Source organism: Ruditapes philippinarum, unplaced genomic scaffold, assembly GCF_026571515.1.
Source record: "Ruditapes philippinarum isolate M1 unplaced genomic scaffold, ASM2657151v2 ctg18492_1_1_1_1, whole genome shotgun sequence".
In the NCBI taxonomy this organism is placed as follows: Eukaryota; Metazoa; Mollusca; class Bivalvia; order Venerida; family Veneridae; genus Ruditapes; species Ruditapes philippinarum.
The window spans coordinates 2,297-17,000 of NW_026853722.1; the positions used below are offsets into that span (position 1 = coordinate 2,297).

The following is a 14,704-nucleotide window of genomic DNA, read 5'->3' on the forward strand; positions in this document are numbered from 1 at the left end:
AAATGACCCTCTTTCAAGGAAACCCCGGGGTTTTTTTGGATCCCAAAAAACCCGGGCCCTTTAAACAAAAATTTTTAATAAAAAGCGGATTAGGGTGGTAAAATAAACCCGGGGGGCACTAACTAAAATTTCCTTTCTTAATATTTTTTGGGGAATATTTAAATTTAAATTGGTTTTAAAAATTTTTAAACCCCAGTTTATGCATATGTTCATGTTGGGTTGCCAACCTTTCAAGTAAAAAATGTCCAAAATTTTTCGTCCCCGGAAAAGTGAAAAAAAAATCCTCAAATTTTCTTTGTGTAATTTTGTAATTTAAAAAAGATTTGGGAAAAAGAACTTTTTAAAAAAAATGAATTTAACAATATTAAAAATTTTGCAGGGTTTTTTATTTATTAAGTTGTTAAAGACTTTGGGAATTTCGAATTTTTGCTTTTAGCCCCCCAACCCCGGGCTGAACCCCTAAAGGGCTATATTTTTCAACCCAAAATTTTAAAAAAAATAATAGTTATAAATAAAAAATTTGTGGGGGTTGTTGGATGTGGTGAAACTTTTAATTTAAATTTCCCAAAGTATTAATTAAGAAAAAAACGGCCCCCTTCCCTTGGGTCGTTCAAATAAATAAAAAAAAATAAATTTTTTAAAAAAACATTAAAATTTTTATTTTTGCAAAGGGTTTTTTTAATAATTCCCCCTTTTAGGGGTTTTGCATCAAATTTAATTTTTAATTTGGAGAAAAAAAAAATTGCAAACCGTTGGTTTCATGTAATTTAAAGAAAATTTCTCATTAAATCAGTTGAAAAAAGTTTTAAAAACAAATTTAAAATTTTTGGTTTAAAAAATTGTCATTTCATTAGTTTTAAAAACGTAAATAGGTGATTTAAAGGGGAAAAGTATTTAAAAATTTAAAGTTGAGTATTGAAAGTTTTTATAAAAAACTTTTTTAAAAAAAAAAATGTCGTAGTTACGTAAAAATCTGTTTTATTTTCCCTTTAATTTTAAATTTTAAATGTCCCTTTGGGATTATGAAAACTTGAAAAATTTTCCCTTACCTTTGGAAAAAATAAAAAACGCAAACGAGGAATTCCTTTAATAATTAAAAAAAATTGGTTTAAATAAACCCCTTTAAAATGTAGATATTTTTGTCTTTTTTTTTTTTTTTCCCGGTTTTATAAATAAAAAAATAATTCAAACCATAAAAATTAGCTTTAAAAAAAAATAAACATGCGTTAAATTTTTAAGGGTTATGTAGTGTTTTCAAACAAAAGGGAAAAAAAACTAAAACGTTTTAAATTTTGATAAAGCAAACTTCAAAAATATCAGATTCCCATTTAAAAAAATTTCATTTTTTTTTAGTTCTGGGGCCCCCCTTTTTTTCCCCTTTTAGCACACCAATTTTTTAAAATTTGGGGGGCCCAACGCCAAACTTTTCCCTGGGAAAGGCCTACTGTACATTTTGACATTGGGGAAAATTTTTAAAAATAATTGGGGGTATGAACCAATTTTGGGGGAAAGTTTTAAAATTTAAAAATTTACCCTTTTTTTGTGTTTAAATGTTGAATTCTATTAAAACCCGGGATAAAGGGGGGGACGGAAATTGCCAAAATTTTCCCGTTTTCCGTCCCTTTAACAGGCTCAATTAAAAACCCAGCTTTAAAATTTTTCATTTTCCCATGTTGGGTTTCTTTTTTGGGGATTTTCCCTTTTTTTCTAAATTTTAAAAGTAATTTTTTAGCTAGATGTACCATTTTTTTTCAAAAAAGGGGAAAAAGAAGTTGGATTGAAAAGCCTGCTTTGGGTGATGGAAAAAATTTCAAATTTTTAGTGTTTTTAAAAAGGGAAAAAAGGGAATCCCCAAAAAGGGGCTTTAAAGCAAAAAATAAATTTGTGGAATATAAACATAACCAAAATTAAAAGGGGTAGGATTTTTAAAAAAATAGTGGGTTTTTTAATGTATAAAACTTTATTAAGTTCATTTTAGGATTTCCCTGTGGGGGGTAAAAAAATTTTTTCACGTGCCAAAAGTAAATGATTTTCCGTGGGGGTAAACAAAGAAGTGATTTTTCAGTGTGTAATTTTTTTTTTTAAAAATCCATGTAAATTTATTTTTCGGGTTTTGGGAAATTTTCAAACCAAAAAAGGGGATGTAATTTTTAATTTTTGTGAAAAACCGAAAATTTTTTTTGTCGAATTTGGGTTTGACCAAAAATTATAACCCAAACCCCTCCCAAGGGAAATATTTTTAAAATTTCAAACCAAATTTTCCCCTTGACAAAAAAAAAGTTCCGTAAAAGTTGGTTTCAAGTTAAAAATTCCCTTATGGAATTTGAAATAAAAAGGGGTTTGTTTATACCCTTTTTTAATTGTATTAAAAATATTGAAAAGTTAAAAAAATTTCAATTTAGTTTAAAATTTTTACTTGGGGAAAAAAAAAAAATTTTTTAAATGCGCGAGTGAATAATTTGGAATTGGGTTTTTTTAAAGGGCGCCAATTTTTTCAAAGCAGAAATTTTTAAAACCCGTTTGGGGTTCCCTAATTTGAACAAAAAATCAGGCTGTTTTGGAAAAAATTGTAAAGTATGGAATTTCCATACCCCGGCCCTTTTTTAATAATAAAAAATAAATTTTCCCAAGGGAAAGAAACGCAAAGCGTGCGAAGCCGTCGTTAATATATAAACCAGTCCATGAGCTAAAAATAGCACAGCTGGGAAACCCAAGTTATATATGACCTCGGATTAAATTACGGTCTTGTAAACAATTTCAGAGATTTGTGAGTAGATTATTGATTTGTGCTTCGAATTTGCGGATAATTTTTTGGCAGTTTTACTTCAATTTTCATACGTGCATGCACGCACCTAGTTGTAATTTCATGCGTGATTTTTGTAAATTATACGGAATTCACATTTGTGCGTGAATGGGAACACTGACTATCATTTAGTTTTTTACCATCTGATTCATTTTTATAAAAATATCTAAAAAGGTCTATTTTATGTATGTGATGTATATATATCATGTCTAATCATTTTTTTATTGTAGCTGTTTTATCTTTGTTGATCTTATACTTTATGTTATATACAGTCGGTTATAAAAGCTCCTAGAGCTTATGTTGTACTGTTGAAAACTTGCCGACTTGAAACAAAACTTATCTTATTTTATCAATGTGTACGAAGAGGTATAAGTGTCCACTCGCCCCTAAACCAACTCGGTCTGCAACAAAAAAGAAATCACTTTAGATTGTTTAGTTGATGAACATCCAGCGGTAGATCACATATACTAAAAATAATTGAAAAGATCTGTATGTTTTATTATCTTTGTTAAGATGAGATGTTGTGATTAATACAACAGGGTCAGGGACCATCAACCGCAGACACTTTTTGAACATTTTTCTGTACAGGTTTCATAAGTTTTAACCTAGAGACCAACAAAATTGACAAGGTTCAGCTAGGTTCTTCCCCTAACTAACAAACTTGTTTGTCTGATTGTATTGACACTTATATCTGAGGCTCGACAAGGAAGTATCAAAATTACCTCAATTGTCTACACTACAGCACCGTGTGTCCGGACATTTATGTACATGACGTTATTTAATTCAGATAACAGCTTGGGTGTTTTAATTTTTAACATGATAGACAATGATTCAGAAACAAATGCTGAAGTTTTGGAAATTCTATTGTTTACTCTGCAAATGATTATAGATGGTATATGAGGTCAGGCATTGTTTTCTTGACCCCCCAAATTTCAACGTCAACATACTTTAAATAGCCATTAAAATTATATTACCATTTATGGTGGTTGAAATAAATTTGTTTATTTATTTTTAGAAGAAACATGCATTTATTGTTGATAAAAAAAGTGACAACCACTGAACAAAGAAAATACTAAATTAAGCATTTTCAGGGCCGTCCGGGTTTGGTGGTTGTCCGGTTTTGGTGGTCCCCAACCAGTAGCTTAAACATTTATGAACTGTAAATTCTTCCCTCACACACTTTCATCAATAACAATTTCAATTAGAAAAGGTATATAAATTATGACATGAAAACGTAAAACAATGAAAGATATGAACACATGAAACAAAGATAATTCAACATAGAGCAACAAAACTAGTTCCACTGAGGAATACCGTACCGCCGGTAAGGCCCCCATGGTTACACTTTTAAATGGATTCGTTTCGATTTTCATTCATAAACGGTTATGATATTTTTTACCGTTTATTCGAGATGACCATATTGTCTTACAAATTATCTTAATAATTTCCTGTAATCATGGATTTTATCTATACTTATTGGTTTATCAAAGTAAAAAATGGAAAATGGGTGTTTACAACCCGGACCACACACCATCACCGTGCAATAATCGCTTGTGACATAATTCATTTTTGTTGAAGTTGATTTTTCTTTGATCTTTTAAATAACGAAATGCGGATACAATGCAGAAAATGTGTGCCGCCTAAATCGTGATGAGCACTGAACATTATTTATTATAGAAAGTAAGTCATCATTTGGCAAATTACATGGTATAGTATAGTGCATAGAAGTACCACCGTTTAAACAGTATCGATTCGGTTCTTAGCAATCATGTAAAAAATTGTAAACGTGGGAGCCTTTACCGCCGGATATTGCTCGATATTACGAGGACTTTCATCCCATTTCAAGACTATGAACAAAGGTAAATTCAAGGTAAACGTTCAATCTGACAACAATAAAATTTCAGATGACAGTGCATTTTGAGAATAAATAAACATGTCAGTTTACCGAGTATTGCTTTGGAGTTGCTCGCCGGTGTCACTCGTATGCTTTTTAATGTAACGAGTATTGGTTATTAATATCAAGTAAATGTGAGAAGTAATCACAGAGTATTTACCACATTTAACCTTAAATATTTCTTATTGTCACAATGTGTATACTTATTGACATATGTGCAGAATATGCAGATTTTGAAGGTACTGTACTGAATATTACATACCTAGCAAACATGCATATATGGGACCCATATGGGCTATATCTAGGCAAGCTAATGGGTATACCCATATTGGACCTATATGGATCCAATATTGGCAAGTCCATTTGGGTACGCCTATATATTAGACCCATATGGGTACCATATTCCAGCACTTTAAGGAAAAACAATTTTTCTTTTATTTATTTCTTTAGAACTCGTTTACTTTGAGCTATAGTGTGACCACCTTGGCATAAATTGCTATTATCCTATATAAAATCGTAGCATTATTTTAAACATTTATACAAGCCATGAGGGACCCATAAGGGTCCCATTTGGGCAACCCGATAAATATTAGCATGCCTGAGCAGGTGCGAGAAATTAATTTGTTAAGTTTTTATATTGGTTTTAATTTTTATTATTTAAATATAAAAATGTGTTTTTAGACTATAAATTCAGAAATAATTTATAAAAATCAGTTTTTGATGAAAAAATTTATTTCGAGCATGTGCAGACGTGATTTCCGCTGCCGCTTAAAATCAAATTGTGTATTGAAATGTTAAATTGTAAAATTGTACACGAAAAAAATATTTCTTTTCGATTCCGAGCATTTAACCACGATTTCGTATAACGACTTTTCATATTATATCCTTACATGTTTATTGTGTGTGTAGGTAAGCTGTAAACGCTGTTTAGTTTTTGGTTTTGCCTTTGTCATGTAATTTCCCAATAGTCGTTTAATTTGCGACATTTTCTAGAATTTACGCCCTGACTGTCAGACGTTAGTCTGAGTGGGTCCACTAACTAAGGTGACTTTGTCTTATTAACAAAGGAACTTTCTAGACAGAGTAATAAACGTCTTCCTTGTGCTTCTGTACTTGCTGCGCTTCTAGACTTGCTGCAGGTTTGGACTTGCTGCACTCCTGAACTTGCTACGCTTTTGGACTTGCTGCGCTTCCTCAACTTGCTGCGCTTTTGGACTTGCTGCGCTTCCTGGACTTGCTGTGCTTCTTAGACTTGCTGCGCTTCCTGGCCTTGCTGTGCTTCTTAGACTTGCTGCACTCCTTGGACTTGCTTCACCACTTCTGCAGAAAACTCTAAGACAATACTGAAAGGTCCTTATTCGGGAACTAAGTTTTTTTTTTATTTTTCTGATCTTCTGTTAATGAACATCAGGTCTCTTTATTTGTCTCAATATATATAGCAACGGCACGAACCTGATAGAAAACAATTGACGTGACGTCACAATATAATCGACGTCGCAGTAAAATAAAACAAAAGTGTGTTTCTTTTGACGCACTAAAATACTTATAACTTGAGTTTAAAAAGACCTATCAACATGAAATAAAGTGCAAATTAAAATTCAGCTAAATATCTAAAAACTGATTTAAAAATGAATTGAATCAGATTCGTGCTGCTGAAACAAACATAAAATAAAACGATAAAAATACTAAAAAAAATACAATCTTGACAATAGCCCCTCTTTTCAAGTGAATATATATATTCACATAAAATAAGTCAAGATTAATTCAAGCACTCAGGTTCTTAGGTGATCCTCGGTAACTTCTTCTGACATTTTCTTTTCCTCTTTATGACGAGAAGTCTCTCTGCTTAAACCATGACAGTCTCTTGCCAAATGACCTGCCTTGTTGCAGATGAAGCATGTCTTCTTTCCTCTATCGAAATCATTCTTTCTTGCACGTGGTGTTATAATTTTACTTTGTAAAATATCTTCTGTCTCCCTTGGAGTACTGCTCGAGCCTTGCTTCGAAGCCTCAAATCTTCCATCATGTGCCTCGACGTACTTCTCTGCCATTTGGCATAGATCTGTCATCGTCTTTGGCGCCCTCTCCTTCAAAAACATGGCCAGGTCTAATGAGCTGCTTTGGATAAACTGCTCTCTTATCATCACCTCGCACAGTGATTTATAAGACTGTTCCCCCTGTGCCATGTCAGTCCACCTCGAGAAGTATCGCCCTAATCTGGAAATATATTGATGCACTGACTCTCCTGCCTCTGGCTTGCTCTCTCGAAATTTTACTCTAAATCCTTCTTCGGTCATGTGGTACCTCTTAAGCACCGCTGTTTTCAGCATTGTGTAATCACACGCTTCCTCAGGGGACATGCTTGTATAAACTTCAAGTCCCCTCCCCGTCAGAAGGGAACTCAGACTCATTGCCCACGTCTCCTCTTCCCATCCTTGGCTTAATGCATACCTCTCAAATCTTTCAATATATGCATCCATATCGTCATGAACTTCGTCAAATCTCGGAAGTTTAGGATGAGTCGTTCTACCAGGCCCTTCTACTGACGGTCTGGTTAATCTTATTCTTTCTCCCTCTAACTCCCTTTCTTTCAACTGCAACTCGTGTTGCATTTCATGTAACCTTCTCTCTTCTTCTCTCCTAAGTTTCCTTTCCTCTCTGTCAAGGAACTCTGCTTCTTTTTCTTTAATGAATGCCGCTAGGCTTTCCCCTTTTAAACCTAGTCTCTCCCCCAACCTAATCCACTCGTCGTAGTTCATGTTACCTTTTTACGTTAACCTTTTTATAGTAGATCCCGGACGAGCCCCCAATTTGTCAGACGTTAGTCTGAGTGGGTCCACTAACTAAGGTGACTTTGTCTTATTAACAAAGGAACTTTCTAGACAGAGTAATAAACGTCTTCCTTGTGCTTCTGTACTTGCTGCGCTTCTAGACTTGCTGCAGGTTTGGACTTGCTGCACTCCTGGACTTGCTGTGCTTCTTAGACTTGCCGCGCTTCGTAGACTTGCTGCGCTTCTTAGACTTGCTGCGCTTCCTGGACTTGCTGCGCTTCTTAGCCTTGCTGTGCTTCTTAGACTTGCTGCGCTTCCTGGACTTGCTTCACCACTTCTGCAGAAAACTCTAAGACAATACTGAAAGGTCCTTATTCGGGAACTAAGTTTTTTTTTTATTTTTCTGATCTTCTATTAACGAACATCAGGTCTCTTTATTTGTCTCAATATATATAGCAACGGCACGAACCTGATAGAAAACAGTTGACGTGACGTCACAATATAATCGACGTCGCAGTAAAATAAAACAAAAGTGTGTTTCTTTTGACGCACTAAAATACTTATAACTTGAGTTTAAAAAGACCTATCAACATGAAATAAAGTGCAAATTAAAATTCAGCTAAATATCTTAAAACTGATTTAAAAATGAATTGAATCAGATTCGTGCTGCTGAAACAAACATAAAATAAAACGATAAAAATACTAAAAAAAAATACAATCTTGACACTGACTCTTAGGCACTTTAGGTGACCTATGCATGTGTATAGTTGTTATTGTTGAATTTCTTAACTGTGACACTAACATTTTAAAAATATTGTTTCTATCTAGACTAAATTTTAAGAGATCTCTTTTTAAAGGGACACCATCATTTGAAATCCAGTGTCCCCCCTAGCCTTAGAAGTCCCTTCCATTTTGTACCAACATTTCATTCATAAGCATTTAAAAATATTAAATACAAATACTTATTTTTACAAATTCAAGTATTTTTTCCAAGTACCAACCAAGCCCTCTAGCTGTTGCACAGGCATGAGTATCGGACCTGAGAAGAAAAAATATGACCTGATAGATAATTAAACCTGTGTTCATCTTAAAAAATTCGTAAACCAAAAAAAATGTAAATTATGACCCCCTTTAAAAACATACTATAAGTTAAGAGTAGGCTGGAAACTCTAGATTCGAGCCTACGAGCAAGGGATTCACTACCCAGGCCGTTGTGAAAACAATTTTCCAGACAATTAAAAAATCTTTTATCATTATTTCACATTTGTATTAAGCTTCCAAATGAGACCAACTCCAAGTCTCTAGCCCTTCCTGTTCATGAAATAATCCCATCAGGAAACGAGCGCATTCGTGCTAAAAATCCTTGGTAGAAAAAATTGCGGCACAACAATTCGGTACGTAAACATAGACTAATACATGTTTGTCAGCCGTGCACAGGTCACAATCATATTCTCACTTGGTGCAATAACTCACTTAATGTATACGTATTTTTTAACTACTGATTAATGTATTTTCATTTTATTGTCAATAGGCCATCAAAAAGGCTGTATGAATCGGATAGTGACACTGATGAGAATGAGACAGACACCGAGAGTAGGCCATCACAAGTTATTGTTAAAGCAACAACTCCAAACAGGCACGAAGCCTGCTTTCACCTCCGCCTTGCTTATCTGGACAGGCATTGCGAGAGGCCAGCAGTGATGTGCAAAGTGCTTCTCTAATACAAGGTGCTTCTGATATGCCCTCCCGTGGGCAGATTATTGGGCCCAGTAAGTATAAACTTCGGAGCTGTAAAATATATTCATTACAGTACATACTTATTAAATGTTCTATCCTCAAAACAAGCCAATAAATGTTGTAACAAGCTGGATTGAGTGACACAGCCAAAAATGGAAAGTTTTCACCTTATGACGCCCCTAGTTAAAAAAAATTCAAAAGAAATTGATGATTACTTGTGTTAGTCTTTATCATGATGTGAATTAATGTTCGCCTATTCTTGTCTGACCCCACAACTGTTATCCAAAGTTACTGTCCTTGGAATAGTCAAAAATGTTTATTTTCACCCATGACATGCCTAGCTCAAAAATATTTTAAGTTTAATTCATGATTTCTTATCATTTTCACATTTTGTGACCTTGCACACTCAACAATCCTTTTGAGATTTTAGCGTTAATTACTGTTAAAGCCAAGGGAAAATTTAAAAATACTGGATTTTTTTCATTTGTAATTCACATAGCTCTAAAAGTATAAAGCCTAGAATTATGAATCCTTTTTTGAAGCTGCTGTTACACAGATTCTCTGAGTCTTGTAGACAATGCGGGAGGAGAATTGTGAAATTAAGAGGATGATGTAGCAATTGTTGTCAAGGTCAGCAGCAGATGACCAACCGCTGCAGCTTCCTGAAGATATCTCATTCCCTTTTCGTTCTCCTTAGCAGATGGAAACATTCGATGAGCTTCTTGGAGATCAGACAAAGCTGTCATCTGTGGTAAGCATAGTGTTAGTCATGTAATTATTGCACCATTAGTAACTGAAAAAAGTATACCTCATATCCACTGGCTTAAATGCAAAATAACATAATGGTCTGTGGTTAGCACTTGATGATAATGTATTATCATTCTGCTATACTTATGTAGGAAAATATTGCACAGTGGACAAACACTTAACTGCATTACTTTCGGAATTAAAAACTGGCTTGTTTTAATTTTTTGATTCATATTGAAACAGTTATCTTATTATTTAGATATGCTATAATAGCCATGAGCACAAGACATGGGCAGTTGGGCCTCGTTTTCAACATTGATTATTAAGACAAGACAGTCGATTCATTAATCAAAATGCTGGCAGCTTTCAAAATACCAGGAAAATGACTAGTACCCACAAAATCCAGGAATTGCGCTGTTATTATAATATCAAAAATTATTCTGTTCATACTGTATAAACTCGTGTTTAAAAAACAACAATGATAATGTGCCCCATTACACTCGGTGGAGGGGACAAACAAAAAGGCACAAGTCACTTAGGCTGTAAATATATGAGCAAAGGTCATTTAATTTGTCAATTCAAACAGTTTTCTTGGCAGATCATGTATTTGAGGTCCAGTTGACAATTATTTGTCATTTGGTGACTTGCAGCGCATCACAAATTTTGAAAATTAAGTAGTGTTTAAAATTAACATTAAAAAAAATTTATGTTCTGCTTTATTTAAGGTGCGGTTCCTCTCAATGTTTGGTGGGGCAGTTGTGCGGGAAACTGTTGACCGCTAGATGATAGAAACCATGTCAAATGAACTGGCAATAATGTTCAATATGAAGGGGGCTGAAAGGGAAGAAAACATTTGGGCCGCCTCTAGATACTGAATGTATTGTATAGTAAGTGATATATTACGAATTTGCCAAGTGGTGTCTTTAAGTAAGGCTTCAAAATAGATATATTATCCAAGATCTTGTTATTGTGTCTTCAGGTATCGCTTTAATGAAAGAAAAATGCTTGATTAGCTTTTATGGAAATTAATAAGAGAAAATATTTTACATGCTGTGTGGTTTTGATCCCATGCATTGTGTTGTGATTCATAATATAAGCAGAAATCACCTTCCTGAAAAGCAAGTTATTTGCTTACCTTAACATTCTTTACTGATACACCGATAAGATGATCTGCAGCGATATCACAGAAATATTGTTAAAAGCTATGTAAAACCGGGACACAAACATCTATATTTTTAAAACATACTAGAATTAGTTTATATTCCAATTTAATGCTCAAAATGCTACAAGGTGACTTATGACCTTTGAATGGTTTCAATACCTACATTTCACTGCATTTTTATTTCATTCTTTAAGGGATAAGGATGCTTGTTCTATAGAATGTGTCCAAAGGAACTTGCCGACAAAGACTGCGACGAGGAAGGATATTGAAATAAAGGTTTCAAAGTGGCTGGCTGGGGCGTGGGACCGCGATGGGGAAGGAAAGCAAGAAACAAAGTGTCCGAGACCTTACCTTAAGCAAATGAAGGAAGTGACTAGACATGTTTTTTATTTTTAAAAAAATGCAAAATCTATAGAGGATATTTGTTTGTTAGTGTGTAAGATGACATTTTATATCATCAAGTGAGCTGTAAAAACATTATTTCTCACGAGTGAGAACACTGTTATTTAAAAGTCCTCAATGATATAAAATTACATCTTACACAACAAACAATAAAGTGTCTTTTTATTTTATGCTAATGAAATTTCCTCAATATTAACTTTAATAATTATTAAATCTGTTTTCCCCACTGTTAACATCAATTTTAGTTGAATTTAAGTCCAATTATTCATAAATACAGGAGTCTTGGGCTTAACAAAAAGTTTGACAATCAACGTTGAATAGCAATGATTTTATTTATTTTATTAAAAATATATGAAAAATCGCTTGTTTTAATAATAAAAACAACCAATTCTAGTAGAAAAAGTCACACCATCCCACCTTATTTCTGTTACTCAGGCAATTTATGTATGACCTGGCTTTGTGAAATGTAAGTGGCGGCCATTTTTAAAAGTTTTGTATAGTAAGGAAAATTAATTTTGTTTTATTCAGAGGAATATTATTTGGATAGGTTAGTCTTGAAACAGTCCTGAGAATGTCAGAATTGTAAGCAAAATGATATATTAAGGTACCACATGGGGAAAATCTTTAAAAAGTAGTCTCGTCATTGAAAAGTTTGAAATTTGGATCATTTTCACTGTGAAATTATCAAATATAATTTTCACGGATACATCAGTAATACACACAAAAGCATAAAATGAATGACTTTTATTTTACATTTTCGAACCTTTTCTTCATCGGCATATAAGTTATTCCAATGATTGAAAGTCAATTAGATATCAAAGTATTTTAAAATGTGATAAGGGTCAGAACTACAGTAAGTGGCTCATTTGTGTGTCTTGTTATACTTTTTGTTGCTAGTTTTAATGTTTGAGGTCATAAGCATACCATGTCTTTCTTGTAAATGAAAAATTCTTTTGCCTTCTAGTCAGTTTATTTTGCTGCTATGTAATGGTTGTTGTTGACATTATATGCTGTTTTTCTGTTGTCTATATGCTGTTGTTATTTTTTTTCATTAAACATTGTTGCTATTTAAAATCAAGACATAAAATGCTCGGGGAATGTTTTTGATACTGATCAATACAATTATAACATCTTGTCCAAACTTAACACTAACAGGGAACACATATATAGGTATGGTATTAACCTTTTAAATCAAGTTGAAATACTGTACAATGATGCTTCTTGTAATCTTTATTTTTGTTATTGCTGAAACTTTGATAATACCGGTATTGGATAAATTACTGAAACAACTATTGTTACTGACAATTTTTTAAATGAACTTCTTTCACAACAAATTTGATCTTGTTAAATCCAGTATTATTTCACATTTTTTAAAGGAATATATCCATAAATAATTACTGTTCTGTGATATATAGGATAATTGTTAATTTTCGGTTGTAATATCCACATTAATTTATTTTATAATTCATTTCCCCACAGAGTGGAATACCTAAAGGTGTTGTTCACAAAGTGGCGGCCTGTTGTTTTCAACAAAAAGTTGGCGCAAGGCATGAGTGAAAATAAACAACTTTTGTTATTTTAGGAAAAGTTGAACTTATCATTTGATATTTACCATTGAAATCCACAGTTAATAACATGTATGTGTTTACTTTATGTCTAAAACTCCACTAATGTTTGGTTCCTTTCAATAAAAAAGGTTCTGAAATATGCGAGAGAAACTTTTTTATCAAGAAGCATCGCAAAAGATGAAGGTCCATTTTTATTGACGTTGTTTGTCATATTTTTTTTCCGAATTTCAGTATACCTTGGTTTTAAAAACCTTTTTGATATTTTATAATTAGTTAATCAAATTCGATAAATTTTTTTCACACAAAGTGGGCTAGTGAGACAGGATAGAATTCAACGTTTAACTTCCATAAAACCATTGAAAATTGATAAAGATTAATGAAATTCTTATTGAGAATGATATTAGCACATAGAAAACTGATCTAAACAGTAACGTTTCACAAAAGGTTACTATAACTACTAGTATTGATATTAACAATTGAAATGCATTAAATTGTAAATACTATTGTTATTTCTTGCCTTTATTGTGGTTTTTTGTGATGAAGATATGAGAAATGAAGCTGGTTATTTTTTACAAACTGGTACAAACTATTTGTTACTTTTCATCAGCTGCATATTTTTTTTTTACACGTCTATAAACAGTATTTCTATGTGCCAAGGTTTTGTTATTATTTTTGTTACTTTTCATCAGCTGTATTAAATTGTTTACACATCTATGAACAGGTTATTACAACTGTGCCAAGTTTTTTTTTTTATTTATATTTTTTACATCTTCCACAAGCTGTATTAATATTTTTTCTTTTCAGGCACTACATCATACCAAAGTGTATATTGGTTGGGAATAATGAACCAATTTTTTATATTATATTCATTGTAAGATCTATTTCATTTGGTCCAATACAAAGATATTCTTGAAAAATTTTTAAATATTCATATAAAACATAGATTTACTTATTTCATTTGAAAATGAAAGTAATTGGTAGATAGAAATTTGTAATGAATTACAATAAATGTAATAATACTTTTCCTAATGGGAATTATGTAGAAATTTAAAAAGAACATGGGAGTATGGTTTGGCAAGTTGTGTCTTTGAGAAATCTGTATATATATGTTAACACTCTTACCATATAATTGAGATTACTAAATCTAAAGTTAAACATTGTTAAAGCATATTAAAAAATTGTGTGTTTTTTCTTGCAAAAGGGTAATAAAGGCTTTTGTTCCATAACGTCGTTTCCCGTTTTTAAAAAAATTTACTTGCAAGTTACAAAAAAAATCCGCCAGTTGGCAAAACTTAACGTCCAGCAAAAACTAATAAATCTCTAGTGAAGACTTCATAAGACTTTTCCCCGAGAAATTTCTAAAAATTTAATAAAATCTGGCGCACAGTTGCATACCCAACTTTAGCTACGAAGGACAACTGAACCCATCAATGTGGCCCATATGATTCTTATCTCTCTCACTCTATATATCTCCTATTGAAGGAATATGTTAACGGATTAACGACACCAAAGTCTCAGATTTCAATAAGTATCCTACAAGTACCATGTGGCGAGTCATTGCTTGCCAATTGCGTAAATAAAATAGAGTAATGGCGAGAGTGTCTGTCATTAAGACAATAG

At 32.8% G+C, this 14,704-nt stretch overlaps 1 long non-coding RNA gene across 3 annotated transcripts; it reads left to right on the top strand.

The window, feature by feature from the left end:
* Window positions 1-2,641: 2,641 nt before the first annotated feature.
* LOC132737640 (uncharacterized) lies at window positions 2,642-10,829 on the top strand. Of its 3 annotated transcripts, none has more exons than XR_009626760.1 (4): window positions 2,642-2,767; window positions 9,000-9,237; window positions 9,748-9,956; window positions 10,678-10,829. It is a non-coding gene; the product is annotated as an uncharacterized LOC132737640 (long non-coding RNA). The 3 variants fall into 3 exon arrangements; XR_009626759.1 differs by lacking the exon at window positions 2,642-2,767 and adding an exon at window positions 3,192-4,673; XR_009626761.1 differs by lacking the exon at window positions 2,642-2,767 and adding an exon at window positions 3,192-4,662.
* Window positions 10,830-14,704: the final 3,875 nt, after the last annotated feature.